The following is a 19,709-nucleotide window of genomic DNA, read 5'->3' as shown; positions in this document are numbered from 1 at the left end:
TCCCTCCTGGCCCCTCTCCTCTCATCTCCATGTGCAGACTCAGGGTGTCCCCTTACCAGCCTGCTTTGTTCTTCTACCCTGCACCAACGGCGACTGGCACAGGCACACACCTGCAGCCAACAACAGATTCCTTACTCAGCATTGCTGATCTGCAGCAGGTATGCCACACTGTTAGACAGTCATGCAGCTAAGTACAGGACTGCGGGCAGACTAGAGCATTTGAGAGATGGGTTACAGTTTCCACATTTATAAAAGATGGTTTACTGGGTGAGAAAGACTTGAAAAGTACTAGCCAGACTTGAAAATTACTTGAGTAATGATTTGGTGATTTGGTGGAATAGTCGAGCCTTTACGGCCAAATGTCGACTTGCTGCCCTTTGCTTTAACAGTTAAGACTGATATTAAGCCATATGTGTCTATAAACATAAAGAAAGGAGATACTGTAGAAAGCGAGGAGGAATGGGTAGAGAGATGGACATAGACAGAGAATGAGAGAGTGGGAGCTAGAGAGTGTGTTTGTATGATTATTGCTGTGTTCTATGAGACGGAGAGTGTTTGTATCACAGTCTTCCATGAGAAAGTCTGAAGTTGTTTTGCGATTATATTTGGGAAGCTGCAGACTACTGATCCCTTTTTCAACGCACTCGCCGCCATGACGACATGGCGAAATGACATGTTTGCCTAGAATCTCCTTCTGAAGTCTGTCGTTCTCTGAAGAGATGAAAGTGAGGAACGAGAGGGAATAGCAAAAGGGAACGAGAGAGAGAATGATATGTCTATATGTATATATAGCGAGAGAGAGAGCGAGAGAGAGGAGGGTGAGAGAGCGAGAGAGAGAGAGTCAGACCCAGCAGATGTGTCTCTGAGAGGAACTGAGGACTGAACTTCAAAGACCAACCAAAGATCAAGCTCTGTGGTCGGCAACCTCAAACACCTTCCGTCACACACTGATGATGTCACAGAGGACCCCGTTGTCACAGGGTGCAGATGGTGTGTTCACACAACTTTCATTTCTAGAACATCATGGTCTAGGGGTGGGAAGCCAAGGAGCAACATGGAACATGTGAGAGACGAACAAATTAAAAAAAACAAAAAAATGAAGGGAAAGAGGGAGAAAGGAGGACGGAGGAGGACGGAAGGGGGAGATTTCTTTTAAAGAGATAGACGAGAGGGAGAAAGAAAAACAGGGAAGTTGACAGGGGTGGATGTGTGCTCACCGAGCACCAGGCGAAGTCAGGGCAGCGTGTTTGGGAAGGAAAGATAAATAAGCAGGACGGCGGCACAGCATGGGGAGGAGGGAGGGGGAAATGGGAATGTTGAGATTCTAAACGGAAAATCAGACGCATATGTTTTCTTGTGAAACAGAGAGGTAAACAGGACGGTGTGTGAGTTTGTGTGAATGTGTGTGCATGTGTGTGTGCGGGCAACTACTCTGCCAGATTACCATTTTATAATGGTGTCGTTTTAGAAAAACAGCCGACACCCCTCATTAATATCACTTTTTGTACTGTGAAGAGCATTCAGGATGCCAACAAAATCCCTTTTCAACCTCTATACTTTTAACCTGAGTTTAAAGACTTTTATGTTCGAGTAGATTTTTTTTATTAATAACATCAGTAAGTACTAAACAATAGCCAAAAAATCCAAACAATCTCTGTTGCTCTGTCCTTCCCTCTGATCTCATCTCCTTTCATCCTACTTTCACAAAATCTCTCTACATTGTCCCCAATCTCTCAGCCACGTCTCTAGGCAACAGGGTATAGCAGGGGGGTGAGAGACAGGGAGGAAGAGAATGGGAGGGAGTGGGAGAGAAGGAGAGAGAGATTTGTGCTTGAAACTTTGGAGGCAGCTATTCCAGGAATGCAGGTGCCTGCTGTGAGGACAACAAAGTGAAGTGGACCTTGGTAGGAGAGATGTGTGGGCGAGCAACATGTCCAGGGTGAACGCACCCCCTCTCTCCTGCCCCCCTGCAGGCAGTTCTCATGCGAAGCTCAATACCAGGGCCCCAAATGATACAAGCTGTATGGGCTACCCCTGTAGCAACATCATGGGAACGTTCAAAAAACATATATAAACACGTCATTGTCCTGTCTGGGATTGTGAGCTCATGTGAGTGGGAGTAGATGCTTGTTTTCAAGACCCTTGAGTTGTTTTCAATACTAAATGTTTAGGTTATGTGATAGTGTGAGACTACATGTGTATCTGTCTCTTTGAACCTGTGCACCCAAGCGTGATTTGAGTGTGAGTGAGTGTGTGTGTCTGTGTGCATGTGTTCAGTAATGTATTGGAGGCAGATGTGGGAGGTGGATGGTGGGTGGCTGTAGGTCTCGTGGGGCTCTCAGACATAGTCTGATCAGATTTACTGGGAGTTCAAAGGTCAACAGTACCAGTCACCATCTGTCTCTGAGCAAAGGCCATCAGGAAGGGCTTACGCAAGACTCAAGGGCCTACACACACAGTTGCCATTCACACGCACACACAAGTTCTACATACACACAGGTACTATACACATACTGTAGAGGTACTACACACGCAGTGGGCATTCACACACACACAGAGGAAGTACAGATACACACGCACACACATAAAACCTACATTTGCACGCTTGGATTACACACACACATACAAGGCCTGCACGCACAGATACAGGGCCTGCACAAACAAACCACAAAAACGTACATTTTTATAAATATGTGCAGTAATACAGCTAAACACTCAAATGTTAATGTCAGTAGAAGAAGTCTGAAACTCTTTTCTCACTTGTGTTTAACAACTTTAATTTCACCTGAGTTAACATGACTTCTACCTATGTTGACTTCAAAACAAACTCCTTATCTCTGCTCTTGTCTTCAAACAGCGAAGCAAGCTTTCGGAAAACATCATTTCTGAGAGACTGAGCACCTGACAGACAGACAAGGCTTTGCCGGGGTGACTGTGATGCGACATGGCAGCAGCCAAATCCCAGTCACACTCCTATTGAACTTCATGAAGAGGAGGTGTGTTCAAGAGAAGTTCCTAAAGTGGCTTAGAGGCTGAGCACTGAGCAACCTGTCTTGAGGTGAGGAGAGACTCAAGGGATGATGTTTATGCATCAAGTTTCCTTCCAGCAAGTAAATCCAGATTTAAAAGGTGTAGCTCTGCACCAGAGGGATCTAAAGGAATACATCGCCTTTTTGCCGTAGTTCTTGCACAGTGACATAGCTTTACTTCGCATCAGTTTCAACAAGGTAAAGAGTTAAATATGCATAGGTCTAGGCTGCTCATCCAGACTCGCTATCATTTTTTTGCTACCTGTGTATGACACTAAACTTTGAATTTGTAGGTAATTTTAGTCACTAAAGCATTCTGTCCCTAAACCCTAAGACCCATATTTTCTTCTATGATAAAGTACCCACATTTTCACACTGATAGACTTTCAAGTTATTTCAAGAGATATGAGTGTCAATCAAGAATTTAATTTTGTCTCTTGTAAAAACAGAACTGTACTTTTGATGAACATTATCATACTTAACAGAAGGGTTGACAGGGTCTCTTTTTCTTTTATCTCAGAAGGTTCACATTCAGCAGAGAGTATTTCATTATATGTTCTTTGTCAGCATATATAAACAACTCTAGGCCTCCATAAATACGCCTCTGTGCTTAAAAACGTTGATAAAACCCACACAGAACACAGAAACAGGGTTGTTAGCACTTTCAGCTATCGGAAAAATCCTCAACATTTACGCTGAGCGCAGCACCCATGCAGAAGAGGGTGATTACAAATTCAAATGGATGCCTTTGCATCAATGGAGGGCTTTGAAGACCTTTTAATGAGCAAGATAGCTTGAGTTAAACATTTAGAACAGGGTGGAAGTGCCACCGTTTGAGAAAGAGGGGAGAGAGAGAGAAAAAATGGGTTGCTTGGTGCTTTGATGCTGGTAGATATCTGCAGGGCAGTGCAGTGGAAGCAACAGAACTAGGGGGACTGGCTGTTCCAGGCAGCTGAAGTTCTGCCATTCAGTGGAGGAAATAGTCTGGTCAACTTTGGTGGAGAGATAGACAGAGAGAGACAGAGAGAGAGAGAGAGAGAGAGAGAGAGAGAGAGAGAGAGAGACAGAGACAGAGACAGAGATAAATAGACATTGAAAAAGAAACAGATTGGGAAAAAGAGACAGTCACACAGACAGAGAAAGAGAGAGAGAGAGAGAGAGAGAGAGAGAGAGAGAGAATGTGGGACAGACACCAAATCAAAGTAAGAAAGTGGGAAAGATACAGGAAGTACATTTATAGAGAGAAAGAGATTTGGAGGAAAATAAGATTAAAAATAACAGCAAGTGGAGGGTATCACGTACAGACAAAATACAGAGAGAGAGAGAGAGAGAGAGAGAGAGAGAGAGAGAAAGAGAGAGAGAGAGAGAGAGAGAGAGAGACAGAGAGACAGAGAGACAGAGGGGGAAAGAGAAAGAAAGAGAGCAATGAGAGAAATAAATAAAGTGAGAGACAGAGAGTGAGAGCGAGAGCGAGAGCGAGAGCGAGAGCGAGAGCGAGAACGAGAGTGAGAGAGAGAGAGAGAGAGAAACAAAGAAAGAACGAGTAAGAGAAAGAAGGAAGGAAGGAAGGAGAGAAGGAGAGGAGGAAGTGTTGTGGCTCCGTCTCTCAGAAACAGCAGGAGTCTAGTGAAGCTTTGAACTTAGCCCCCATTAAAAGCTCTGATGACGGTTTGAAAAGAACTGTTGAAAGCAACCAGAGCATTTTAGATGTTAATTTGTTTTTGTTGTGCGTGTGTGTTCATGTGTGTGTGTGGTGTGTGTGTGTTTTCTTCATGTTGGGCCCTCTGAACTTTTCAGAGTCACACCCAATTTACCACAGCAGCATGACAAATATTTTCTTCCAATTTCTTTGTTTGTTCCTTCTCTTCCAGTGTCCTGCCTTTTTCTTACTTTCTTACTTCTAAACAAGAGGGAGGGAATTTTAATTGTGCCATTTTTGGCTGACATTACATATTTTATTCCATGGAGTTCTCAAATTGTTCAGTACAGGTTCATGGTGTGCCGGCACAAATTTGTAGAAAAAGAGAGATTTTATCTCTGTGCATTACTAAAGTTCAGAAAAAAACAGCCTTTCTAAACACTTGATGAAAAGATATGTTTTAATCCATGATGAGATGTTTGTGTGTTGTAGTGTCACATTGCCCAATCTGCACACAATACATTTCATTGTGTTCAATGTTTGCAACTCACAGCAGGCTGAGATACTAACTAACGAAAATCTGAACTTTCACCTTTAACTTTGTTGCCGCTCCGGGCCATTCATCCAGCGGCCACATCTGAGAGTCAGTCTGGCACCAACCACCTCCAGGTGGGCCCAGCCCTGTCGTGAGTCCCTCCCAGCTAGGGTGATGGGTTTTCTGGGGACCCGTCTCTGTCGGGGGGAGGGGGGGGATGTGTCTGGTCTGGGTGTGTGACAACAGCAGTGGTGGGCGTCTGTAATCTGGTGTTGCATAAAAGGTCCGGGTGCGCCTGTGGGAGCTGATGTTCCCCAGTGTGTAGTACAGTGGTAACACACACACTCTCTCTCTCACACATCATACCCCACCCCCTTCATTTCATGCACATCGTCGGAAGAGCTCAAGGAATATATGACTTGAGGGGGTGGCGAGACAGAAATTGATGGAGTTTGGGGGAAGGGGAGGGTTAGGCGACAGGGGATGATTGAAGGTGGAGTGGGGTACAGGGGTGACGTTAGGGACAACTGGAGAGTGATAGTGATGATTCACGGGCTGTCCGAGCCTTCCAGACCTGCCAACATTGTCCGTTTTTTGTTAAGTTATTGTTTTACCACACTCGCAGCCTGAAAGACAGATAACGCATAAAAGATCTCTATCACTCTCTTTCTCTCTCTCTTTCTTTCCATCTCTCACTCTCTTTACCTCTCCACCTTTCTGACAGACACACACACAATGAACTTTCTTTTGTGGATACCCAACGGACGACCGTGAGACTGAACAGACAGAAGCAACAGAAGAATCTAAAAGCTCTCATCATAATTTCATGAGGATCTTTTCAGTTAGGAACAGTCTGTATCATCCAGCTCTTTGAAGTTCACATTAGAAATGCATGTCGAAGAATTTGGGAATCTGACGATTAGATTATGTTGAGTCTGTACACCCTGTCTCATGTAGAAACCCTTAATGTTGTATATAAAATGCAGAGACCTTCAGCCGGTTGGACTATTCCAGAACCTATGATCTACTGTCATTTATCCTTGGGCCATTAGCAACGCTACAATGCTCCATCCTGACACTAGAGGGAAGACAAGTTCAGCTCCTTACATATGATCTCACAGGCCATGCTGTGAGATCTTCACAACAATCAGAAATTGCACTTGAACTTGCTAGATCTACAGAGTTTATGTGTGCATGTGTGCGTGTGTAACATTATTGCCTTGGAAGGTGCATCCTAAGCTTACACTTCACACTGACAAAGTGGCCAAGTTCTTCTTCTTCCAAACCTTCAAACACCTTGGTGCTGGTCTCTCCACAGGGGCTCCCATGTTCTCTAAATTGTGTTTTAATACACAGCAGCCTTTCAATTAATTGAACATGCGAACAAACAAGCTCATGCTCATAGAGCTGATCAAGAGCTGAATCAAAGACAATGACCAGGACCCTGCTGGGTTCTACTCTCTGTTCTTTTCCACAACTCTCTTGTGTCTCTCTTTCTCCTTCTTCTTTGTCCTGGCTGTTTTTATATAAGAGAAAACAACAGACAATGCAGACATGGTCTCTTCTGCATATCACTTGGCTTAAGAGGAGAGAAGGAGAGGGAGAGGGAGAAAGAGAGAGGGAGAGAAAGAGGGGAAAGAGAGAGGGAGAGAAAGAGGGGAAAGAGAGGAAAACAGGGTCGAGAGGGAGAAAGAGAGATTGATCGAGAGAGAAAGAGAGAGAGAGATAGAGGGAAAGAGAGGAAAAGAGGAAGATAGAGGGAAAGAGAAAGGGGGATGTCTAGGATCCTCAATAGCGCCTCTGTATCATTCCTGACGGGGCTACCATGCTGGGCCCATGGCATTTTCATTCAGGCAGACCCCCAAACTCATAAAGGACCCCTCTATCGCCTACCCTGAACCTGCACCAACATCCTTCAGTGTAGGTAGAATCCATGTGAACTCACAACAGGCAATGTATAAGCCTCAGGAGGATCCTGCTCTCCTCAACAAACCAGTCGGAATCCCCCGACTGGTGGGGAAAAAGCCTAGTGCCAACTATCTTGCCCACCTTTACTCATTTTACCCTCTTTTATTCTTGCTCTCTCTCTCTCTCTCTCTCTCTCTCTCTCTCTCTTTCTCTCTCTCTCTCTCTCTCTCTCTCTCCCTCTCTCTTTCACACACACACACACACACAGACACACAAAAGAAAGAGGGATCTCTCTCTAATTGCCACTGAGATTGAAAAGCAGAGGGGGAGGTGACTGTGTAAATGAGACGGAGGTCCTGAAGGCTGCGGGGGACTGTCTGTCTGGCTCTGCCCGCCCAGTGTGTGATGGAGCTGGGATAAAGGAGCTGGCTGGCCAGCCTCTCATGCACTCTCTGGAGATGGAAGTGGAGGATCAGATCAGAGGGGAGGGGAGGCAGCGGCTCCCAGGGCCCATCTTTACATCACTGGCCAAAAGGCCAATCACGGCTGGAGTTTGTCTTCACACATGGGAAAATAAATCTGGACTTCAGAAGGAAGAATTCACATGCTAAGCAGCAGAGAGGTGGTTTTGCCAAAGCAGCAAGGGAGGTTCTGACTGTGCTTTATGTGGACCAGGCCCATGCTGCATTATGTTGATAGCAGTCCAAGCCCGCCCCCGTGAGAACAAACACACCACTGTTGATGTGTGTTCCAGTCTGAGATGGAGTCTGTGTGTGAACACACAATTGGGGTGGTCCGTGACCCTGGTTCATGCTATCCTACAACTGGTTGTAGAATACTACAGTCTGCATGTGCGTGCACACGCATACGTTTGGGAACACACAGTACCTATCTTAATCTAGTATCTAGGATCTACATCTTACTAAAGATATGTTTTAATATGTCTCTTTCTCACTCTTTCTCTCCTTCTCTCTCACTCATTTTTACCAGCTCTCTCTCTCTCTCTCTCTCTCTCTCTCTCTTTCTCTCTCTCTCTCTCTCTCTCTCTCTCTCTCTCTCTCTCTCTCTCTCTCTCTCTCTCACACACACACACACACTAAACACACAGCTCCACTTCTCTGGTGTGTGTTGCTTGATTCCACGCCTCTTACCCTCTCCCAGCCCTCAGAGCAGCAGTGTCTCTTTGAAGCTCTGCAGAGCAGTTTTGCTCGACTGTCTGCTTGGGTGTGAGAGAACCTTTGATACCAGCCAACCTTCTCCTGTCTCCCTCCCCTGAATCAACTAGGCCCAGATCAAGCACTCTGCAACCAGTTCCTATCTCATCTCCAATTTGGAATCTTAGAGAGTGAAACAGTCAAAAGAGCTACCTTTGCCAAATCTTTAAAGATTATGGAGCTTTTTAATCGATGTCATGAGAGTGCAGTCTTTGATCTGTGTTAGAAGAAATTAAACATAAGGAAGTCAGGCAATTCATGACATTGAATGAATATGAATGTTGCATTTGCTACCAAAAATTCATTTTGGTACCCAGGCTTTAGCCAGCATAAAAGTAGCTGAAAAGTATTTACACGATGGTTTGGAACATTTTATCTACCTGGAAAAGTCTGATTATGTCGGACTCAGGATTATGTTATCACGGCTGTCTGAGCGATACAGCCATCAGAGAAGACCACGTTGGTCAGTGTGTAAACTGTTTAGATTACTACTGAATGGAGCCTGTGATCCTTAGAGGTAGCCTGGCATTGGCCACTAAGCTTGGTCCTCTGAGTCATGTGTGACCGCAGTGTAAAGAACAGGCATCTGTCACTCAGACAAGAAATGGGCTAAAAGGCTTATCACACCGTACACACAGCGCTCAGATCTGATAGGCCAGCATTGGCAGAACATTTCCAGAAAATGTTAACCCTCTTTAGGAAGTGTGTTTACATTATTCTGGAAGGTCACACAAGTTCCACAAACTTGTACCCCAAAACAACAAAGTTCACACCTCTTCTTCTAACCTCCCTTAATCTCTTCTTTTCATCCCTCCATCTTCCCCCTCTCCAAATCAGCAGCTCAGTAGCGTGCACACATTTTCTGTTATTTGAACTCTCTAGCAGTAAGCTTCAAACAGCTTTCCAAAGTGAACTCTCTCTTTCTCTTGCTCTCTCTGACTCTTTCTCTTTAAAAAAGAATAGAACAGAGGCATGCTTCCAAGTGCCTCTGATCAGAAGACAGAGAGATGAGGATTATGATATGCAAATAGTCCTTTGTTATCGGCGCTGACATTAGTTAGAAAAGCTGAGCAGCGCAAAGGTAACATGAAAAGGTACCAACTCCCTCCCACCCTCCCTCCCTCCCTCAGACACACGCACGTTTAGCATTAACCTTCCCTTCTTCAAAAACGTAAAGCACACTGACCTGTCTCAGCCCTCTCCCCCTTTTAAGATCAAAACAGAGTACAAAGAAAGCACTGCCTGGAAAGAAGGCACCCAGCACACACTTCTGTGTTCTTCTACAGAACATCTGCTATTGATTAGTCATCTTACTCCTGAGGCTGCAAACAGTGTATGTGTGTGTGTGAGGGAGAGAGAGAGGAGGTATTGGTGTCCATAGGTTTCCTGATAAGACATATGTCTGCTATGCTGCAGTGTGTCAGAAAGACGCAGTGAGGAGAGCCTTGTGAAACTTGTGAAAACACTGACAAAACTTTGATGCCTCGCCACAATCACAGGGCACATGCACATAATCATGCTGGAAACATAACTCAGTTGTCAGAAGGCTTACATTAAGCCAGAGCAGAGGCCACACACTGGCTAGATTAGGAATTAAAGTTACAGAGGCAGTTAAACATAGCTAAACTCTAGGTAGAATCTGTCCTATGGTACCTGTACTTACCTGGACCACACACCTCAGACACACCTATATGTACACACACACATGGACATGTAACGGGTGTGAATCCGTAAAACTCACGAGTCCTCAAGTATATAATAGGCCACCCGCGTCAACAAAGAGCTAGCTTTTCGTTGGCGTAGCTGGTAGTGGTTGCGCTAGGCAAGTCAGAGGTGGCGTGTTCGAGCCCAGCGAGTGGCGAACATCGGCCTGTAGACCTTGTGACGGAGCGTGGCCACGTCTGTTACATACGTGCCACACACACACACAAACTCTTCTATAGGTTTCACGAGCGCACACACAAACACCTCTTCAGCTCCGATCAAAGGAGATTGATCCTACAGTAGGAGTTAGTCTTGTGATTTGCTGAGTAGCTGTCCAACCAGTTTGTACAGTTTACAGTTCATGCACAAAATGTTGTGTTGTTTTTGTTGTTGTGGTAGCAGTGGAGATAAATGTTCTGGTTAGGGTATTGTGCTGAGTAATGGGAGCATGCGGGGCTTCGATGAGAATCGCTGCAAAAAGGCTTTAATGAGACTAAGAGAAGACAATCCAGGTAGCAAGAACTGCGTCAATCAATTATATTCTTTATCCCACACACACATTCACACACACGCATGCACACACACAAACAAAACATCTACCTGCTACTATTCTATCACTTTTTGTCTGATGTCATCTGCTCACATTCTTCTGTTTGACTTCTTTCCACTAGATGGCCACATAACCACTTGAATCAAAGTAAAACCCCAATTCCCAAAAAGTTGTGATGCTGTGTAAAATGGAAATAAAAACAGAATACAATGACTTGGAAATCTCATGAACACATATATAATTCACAATAGATCATTGAAAACATATCAAATGTTTCAACTTAGGAAATGTACCATTTTAAGGAAAAAATAAGTACTAAGTAATTTTGCAACTAACTAGGTTAATTGCAAACAGGTCAGTAACATGATTGGGTGTGTAAATAGTATATTAGAAAGGCAGAGTCTCTCAGAAGTAAAAATGGGCAGAGGTTCACAAATCTGCGAAAACCTGCATCTACATATTGTGGAACCATTTCAGAATAATGTTCCTCAACGTAAAATTGCGTAAAAAAGACTTTGAATATCTCACCATCAGCAGTACATAATATATCAAAATAATTCTGGAGAATCAGGAGAATTCTCTCATGTGTATGGGACAAGGGGGGAAATAAATACTGTATGCCTGTGATCTGCAGGCACTCAGCATACACTGCATAAAAACAGGCATGATTCTGTAACGGAAATCAATGCATGGGCTCAGAAACACCTCCAGAACTCATTGTCTGTGAACACAGTTTGCCGTGCCATCCACAAATGCAGGTTAAAGGTCTATCATGCAAAAAATAAGCCATATGTGAACATGATTACGAAACACTGCCATCTTCTCTGGGCTAAAGCTCAAAATGGACTGAGGCAAAGTGAAAAAACTGTTCGGTGGTCGGATGAATTGAAATTTGAAATTATTTCGGAAACCATGGACGGTGCATCCTCCGGATTAAAGAGGAGCGGGACCATATGACTTGTTATCAGCGGTTTAAAATCCTGCATTTATGATGACAAGGGGGTGCATTAGTGCCTATAGAATGGGAAGTTTGCACATCTGAAAAGGTATCATCAATGCTGAAAGGTATAGGTTTTAGAGCAACATTTGCTTCCATCTAGACAACGTCTTTTTTAGGGAAGGCCTTGCATATTTCAGCAACACAATGCTAAACCACACACTGCATCTGTTACAACAGCATGGCTTTGTAGTAGAAGAGTCTGAGTGCTGAACTGGCCTGCCTGCCATCCAGACCTTTCACCAGTTAAAACATTTGGTGGATCATGAAATGAAAAATATGACAAAGAAGCCCTAGGACCGTTGAGCAGCAATAATCCTGTATCAGACACGAAAGGGAAAACATTCTTCTCACACAACTCTAGCAACTGGTCTCTTCAGTTCCCAGACAGATAGAGACTGTTACTAAAAGAAGAGGGGATGCTACACAGTGGTAAACATGGCCTGCCTTGTCCCAACTTTTTTTAAACTTGTTGCTGCCATCAAATTCAAAATTACCTTATTTTTTGGGGATAACTTGTCAATTTCATCAGTTCAAACATTCAACATGTTTTCTATATTCTATTGTGAATAACATATGGGTTTATGAGATTTGCAAATCATTCTATTCTGTTTTTTATTATATTTTATTTTACACAATGTCACAACTTTGTGTGAATTGGGGTTGTAAAACATATGCTGGATTAATCTCTGTTATATCACAGGTTGTTAAACAACTCTCCAAAATGTCTACTGTCTGCTAATAATAAATTCACCAATGCCCAGAAGTGACATACACGTGTTTGTTTTAAATATCCTTTTCTAATAGCAATATCCGTTCTATCAGTGATATGATTTAAATGAATCTTGTTTTACATTGATGGTTTTCATTGTGATACCTGAAGAATGAGGTGACCGATAGCACTGACGCTCTCTTCAGTGTTTACCGCGACCTACTGTATCCTGGGCAGTGTGAGGTGAGATGCCTCTCAGTCGCGTAATGCACAATACTGCCCAGTAGGTGGCAGTCTAAGATAAAGGGTACATTTGAGTTGTCTATTGATTTCGAATCGGTCTATTGATTTTAACCCTAACCCTAACCCAATTTTATGGACCGACATGTTAGCAATCAGTTCTGCATGGATCTTTACCTTTCTATAGTTATGTTTATCGCCCAAACTAACTGCCACAAAAAAAAAAATATATAGCCTATTCGCTTAGTTATTATACAATGTGGTCTTATCAACGTACCTGTTCTACGTACAATACCTTTTGGGTCACCATGTTATATTCTGAATGCAGACATTTTCAACAGTGGGTGTGTCGTCATGAGACATTTCATTCACTAAACAAACACGCCCTTGCACCCGACACTCCAGCCTTATTGTGAATCTCGGATAGTGTAAATACAGACATGGGCATTATGCCATGGGATATGATTTGATTGATCAAGCCAACAATAACTGACACGTTTTTTTTTATCTTCGTTGTGGTAGGCTGAAGCATAGGCTATGGGCTACAGTACGTATCCTATTTGCTGTCACTGTCTCGTCTGAACGGTATTACGCACATATTGGACCTGGATACGTGGTATTGATAACGGTGCGCTTTGGCTATAGCAGCCCAACCCACCTAAAGTGGATCAAATGAAGACCTAATACGGTGAGATTTCTATGCTTAGACTATGCCTTCTTCTAGGTGCAAAACTGTCAAGGGCTGTATCATCTTTTTCATTCAACTCCCCAATCAGCAGGACTGGGATATTAAGACTTATTTGTGGACAAAGGGACGGTGGGCGCCAGACAAGTAGCCTATTACAAATGCTACGTGTAACCCTGACCAAAATCAGAATGAAATAACGCAAGGTGTAATCTGTTTATCATTACATCGGAAGGTAGCCTTAACTAAAGGATTTTAGCAGGCTAAATACGATACTAAAGGACTGCACGTATAGTATTGTCTTTCTCTCGGTAGGCTTATGCATCTGTCGTTCTATAGACGGGTTAAAGAGACTCTGCCTACAGTAGCTAATGGTTTAGTAGGTTATACAGGCTTTAATGAGCATCACTGAGCAGATAAATCCACTGAGCATTTTTCCAGTCTCTGAACTGTAATGTAAGTGTATCCCTGGCCTGATGATGGGGTGGTCTAGCATACATAGTTACGTGGTCAATTCTACAACCACACAGTAACACAGTAAATCAAATACCTCTCTTCAATAACGTGAAATTAGCTGGGACACATTCAGCCAAGGGATTATGTAAACGTCTCCCGATGAATTTTCTGAAGAACCTTCACACAATGCTTTGTTGCTCAGATACAAGTTGCTTTGATATATTCATAGTGACATCAGAATGTTATTACCATAGAACATTTATTACTAAAATAACATTGGTTACTACAATAATGATGCTAACTAAACCTAACATTTCACACATTTATCCTTATATACATTTAAAAGAAAAAAAGAGTTGTATCCCCAGGGGGGAAAAACAGAGAAATCCCCTTCCCAGAGTCATCATCATTTCCTGGTGGATTTCTAAGTGCATGAGTCCTTCTGACGTTGGCTTGGGGCTGTGACTGAGAACTGGGATTTACCCTAACTACTAAGGAACGTGTGTGTCACCCTTGTCACTGTCTCTCTTTTCCCAAGCTGCACCATGATCAATGTGCTGGCAGTGTGTGTCCATGCAGACTGTATTGCAGGCTGAGACTGAATGACACTGAGGTTTCAAGGTAAGCTCTTTCCATCTCTGTCTGTCTCTCGATCTCTCTTTCTTTCTCTCCCCCCCCCCCCCTCTCTCTCTTTCTTGCACACATTCTCCCATTATTGATCTAGGCCGTGGTGACATGGCTCACCTCCTGGGGAAATAAGGGAGAGAAGGGCTAAGCAAGGTACAATTTATCCATGGCCTTGAACTAGATTCCTATGTTGCTGTCCCCTTCTTGGCAATCGTGGATTCTTGTGTTTTTCAAGAAAGACACAACTTAATTTGCAACACAATAATGAGTCTTGGTGACTTCTGGTTTTCTCTCGAAAAATACTTGGATGATATGACACTAAGTTAATTTAGAGAATTGACACAGTGATTTTAAGCAAACAGGGACAGCTGGCAGCCTGAATGAATTATTGTTGTTCAATATAAAACTCCTCTTTAGAGAACTGCTGCTGTCACTTGGCCCTCCTCTAATAAGCAACAGCACGGTGATTCATTTCCAGCAGGCTGATCAATCTATGGCTAACTAACCCAGCTCAGCATGTGCTATACAGACTTAAGATATCCCACAACATTTGTTGCTTGCATGTCTGTCTTTCTGTGTCTGCATGTAGGTGTGTGTGTGTGTGTGTGTGTGTGTGGGGGGGGGGGGGGTCACAGGTTGTGTTTTGAGTTGATCTGCAGTGCAGGGTCTGTCCAGGTCTAGAGAAACAGGGCTCAAAGCTGTCAGCCATCTCTAATGGACTGACTCAGCACACAGCCCTGTCCAGGCTCTTCTGGGTGGGATGTGTTCAGTATAACCAGCTCCTGTGCTGTCCTGGGCAGGGCAGTGTGTGTGTGGGGGAGCCTATGTTGAACATCACTCTCCTGTTAGGACTGATACACACATGCAGGCACACACACGTACGGTGGTTTACATGTAATCCACACCTGCCCACATGCACAAGAAAAAACACTCCCTTTGGGCCTCCCACTCAACTGTCACTATGACAACAGGCTGCAGGTGTTGTGGACCTGACTGTTTTTATCACTGCCTCTGACTCTCTGTGTATGTGTGTGTTTATAAATATTTGTTCACAGACCTATTTATTTGCTTCCCTGAGTGAAAGAAGCTTTCTACTGACAGTGTTTGTGTGTGTGCGTGTGTATGTTTATGGACTGTGCCTCCAGACAGTATCTACTACCTTTCTATTAGCAACAACCCATGGATCTAGTCAGCAGTAAAACGTTTTCCTACGTTTCCTTAGTGAGTATAATAATAATAATAATAATTTTATACCGTACCATACAATACTATTAAGCATGTTAACTAACGACACTCAATATTTAATCAGAGTATGTTTTTTACATAGCCTCTCTAACTGAACAGGAAGAGTTGAGGGACATTCACTTCCTATTGGAGGAGATACTGAAGATTCGCTCCCAAGCACACAACCACACACAGACTGAATAGTAACCATAATGCCAAGAAAAACAGACAAGTTCAAAGCGATTTTACTGGTCAAGTACATTTCCGTGTGTGTATAGGTGTGTGTTTTGCATGCCAGACCTTTGCTACAGGTTTATGTTGTCCATTGTAACACACACAGTCATATCCACGGAGCACTACAAACTAGGTCAAGCCCTGAGTGCTTCAACTCCCACAATCTGTTCCCCAGTGTAGGATAGAAGACTCAAGACCCCCCCCCCTCTCCTCACCCAGGATGGAGCTAATTATGCTTATTAGGAAATTAATCCAGGGTTTCAGACGACTTTGTCTCAAAAGCAATGATTTGTTTACCAGTTTGGTGTGTGAAATGAGTATGTGAGTCATTGACAATATGCCAGCCTCTTAGCTGCCACAAAGAGTAGGCCTGATGTCCTCTTGTCAGAGTGTGGAAATCTGAGGTATAGAGACATGCTGATGTTTCACCTCCTTACTGTCTGTGTATGTGGGAATGTGAAGGGGTTTTAACTTTATAGAGAGGTTGATGTGAAGGGAGTGGATTTTGGAGAGTGAGACAAGGACTTAATCTCTCCCCCTGTCTCTCTCCTTCACCTCCTTCCTCTTTTCATCCTTCCCATCTTGGCACTAGTGAGCAGCTCTGGAATGGGACTGAAAAACGGCCCGGGACTTTGAAACGCAGACCGACCCACGGCTGTGTATTATGATTATATTTTTTTTTTTTTTTGCATTATGCCGTGGCCGTTTGACCGGCCATTCAGGAAATCTCCCGACGGCCAGTTCGACCCTGCTGGTGAGCTACTGGTATTAACACAAGCAGAAGCTATACTATTAGTATCTATTATGGTGATAACACAAGCCATTCTCCACTCCTGGGCATGTGCTAAATAACCTACCAGTGCTTAGCAGCCTCGATCAAGCTGATAGATATTACACTCCCTTTCAAAAGTGTAATGTGAGTACTTCAGCGACTGAACAAAATCCTCTACCTTCACATTGGATGATTCAGGAGATAACTAGCTAGCTATTAGTATGACTGCCATTGTTTGAAGCAGAGGGGAGATTGAGATAGAAAGTTTATGCAAATGTGGGAATATATGCTTCATATTCAAGCATAGAAGAGAGACCAGCCACATCTTAGGAGTCCATGCAATACTCTTCTAAACCTAACCATATATGTGTGGAAAGCTGGGACACACTTTCTACTAACTCTCCACAACCATGATGTTGCAGTTTTAGACTCTACTTCTGTAACGCTTTACATTCTTTTTTTGTCTTTTTCAGACTGTCTCTTAGTTTGCATCTGTCTGATTCATCCTCTGTATGCTGTATCTCGTTCTTACCGTCACTCTTTACCTCTCTGTTTCACTCTCTCCCTCGTCACTCTCTCTGTTCATCGTGTAATTGGGTAGATTATACCTAATCCCCAACATATCCTTTGGTTGTTTGCTGGCTGTCTGGCACTGTTTAAAAGGGATAAGAAAGTGCTAAATGTATTTGTGTGTGTTTGTGTGTACAGTACACACCCGAGTACATAAATACACTACCATAGATACTCCACAGTCTATCAGCTTACTTGTTTCAAACAAGCCACTCCTCATTCCTGTAACAAAGGTCAGGTTCTGCCTGTGCACAATGTCACAAAACATGAAAAAGATGAAAGCTAATGGTTGACATGGCAACTGCTCCTCTCGTTGATGAGGTTTGTTCTTTGAGGAGTTGATGCCTGGTTATGCCTGGGGAGATGGGAGAGAGAGATGGAAGGGGGGAATAGGGGAGCAGAGGGAGTGACGGTTGAAGAAAGACAGTCAAGCATAAAAGATTGGGAAACAAAGCAGTTTGATCTGGAACGCATGAGTGCTCCTTCTCTGCTTATTTGTTTTTCTATCGTTTATTTATTCTTCTCAAAAGAAGGATGATTTATAACGATGATACACACTAAAGCCTGTGAGCCAGATAGTCTTTTCTGCATTTTCTTTTAGGATTATTGCCATGAACAGGTGGTTGGAAGAGGTCTACAGTGCAGTTGGAAAATCATGGCCTGGTCCAAACATTCTACTTAGGTAGTAGTGTGGCACCATATCAGTGGTGTGTTTGAGGGTTTCACCTGCATGTGTTTTACCACTCTTCACATTTCCTGAAAATAGCCTTTGATTTCCCTGAGGGGGGATTTCCTCCCTCACTGCTACCCCCCTTCAGTTTCTCCATTTGTTTCATGAGCTGCATTATCGTTCATTACCTCTTAAGACAAAATAAATTACAGTAGAATCATCAACATGGCTTGTAAATTAGAATACAGTAATTGTAGGGATTGAATTATTTTCCAAATATTTTCAAATACCAAGTACTTTTTCAAATACTTGTTTTTCTTACTGGATCAGTTTTATATTTTTCTGTTACTGTCTCTTCATCTCCTTACTAATATATATATATTTGTGTCTCCCCTCCATCACTGTTCCTCCTCTTTTACCTTGACACTCTCTCCGGTGTTTGTGCTGTGTTTCTGGGGCATTACAGTTGCGATGGCTGGGACACATGCACACACACACACACACACACACAAACAGTTCCCTGAAGAAGGCACTTGTTACCTGTTCCACTCTGACTGTGTGTATGTGCAGTGGGTGCGTGCGTCTGTTAGAGAGTACTGTCAGGCCTGTGTGTGTCTGTTGGCTTTGTTAGTGACAAGTGACTGCTCTGTCAGCTACTCTCTCTCAGGATGCCATTCCGCCCCTCACTCAACACCACTCCTCTCTTCCTCTTTTATGATCTCTCTCTCTCGCTCATTCACTTTCTGACTACCACTCTCTCTGTACCCTATACCATACTTTTTTGTAATCTCTCTCTCTTTCCCCATCCTATGAAATTTCTTCTATCTTCGCAAATAAATAATATCCATTACTCTAACCAAGTGGCTGAACTGAAGGAGACATTAACATGCTTAGTTTGGAAATGCAAGTCAATTGTATTACATTTAGAAAGATCCATCTATGCATCCATATATCCAGTGGTCATGCAGGACATGTATAGGCTGTGTCTATCTATGTATATCTGCCACATGACGCCCACCCATCCCCTTCCCCATCCCTGTCTCTGTCTGGCTCCCTCCTTCAGTCTTTTTCTCCCACCTCCATCTTTACCTCTCACTTTCTCTTTCTTTGACTGACAGTTGGACATGTTTAGATTTAGGTAGGTGTACCTAGCTTAGAAAAAGGGATTTATTGCCCTTCCTAGTCCCCTTACAAACATAACATTGCCTCTGTCTTTCTACTCCTACTGTCCTTTCTCCACCTGACCCCTTTTTCCTTCACCACATCCTTGTTGTTTCCCACCTACATGTCTCCTCTCCTTCCTTTAGCTTGTGAGGACATGTGGCGCCAGGCTTTAGCTGATTAAAGTGGCCCTTGCTAGCATTGATTAATGGGATGAGTGTATTGTCAATTTGCCAGCTCTGAGCCTCATTCAGCGGCTGCACACAACTATGTACTCAGGGCTGCGTTCAGGATCCCAACCCCAGAGGTCCTTAAACGGTGTGTAACGTTCTTGAACAACATTTTTTTAAATAATTGTATTTGGAAGTTAAATGACAAATGTGCTTTCCCTTCCTGACATACCACTACATACCATACATTTTAACATTCATTTAGCAGTCGCTCTTATCCAGAGCGATTTACAGTAAGTACAGGGACATTACCCGAGGCAAGTAGGGTGAAGTGCCTTGCCCAAGGACACAACGTCATTTTTCACAAACCAGCAACCTTCAGATTACTAGCCCGATTCCCTAACCACTCAGCCACCTTGACTCCCTACCTCCTCCCTACCAACACAGTATTATTGTACTCCTAGATTTGTCTCAAAAATTTACTGTCCAAATGACAATACAGGATGGTGCCGTAACATATCATACAGTACATTGAGTAGTGGTAGAACTACTTCTAGTAGTAGCAGTATTTGCACCTGACCACTTGTGGCCTACTCTGTTCTAAGTGGGATC

The sequence above is a fragment of the Hypomesus nipponensis genome, chromosome 17, assembly GCF_054491055.1.
Source record: "Hypomesus nipponensis isolate SF chromosome 17, ASM5449105v1, whole genome shotgun sequence".
In the NCBI taxonomy this organism is placed as follows: domain Eukaryota; kingdom Metazoa; phylum Chordata; class Actinopteri; order Osmeriformes; family Osmeridae; genus Hypomesus; species Hypomesus nipponensis.
Note: the sequence above shows the minus strand (reverse complement) of the source record.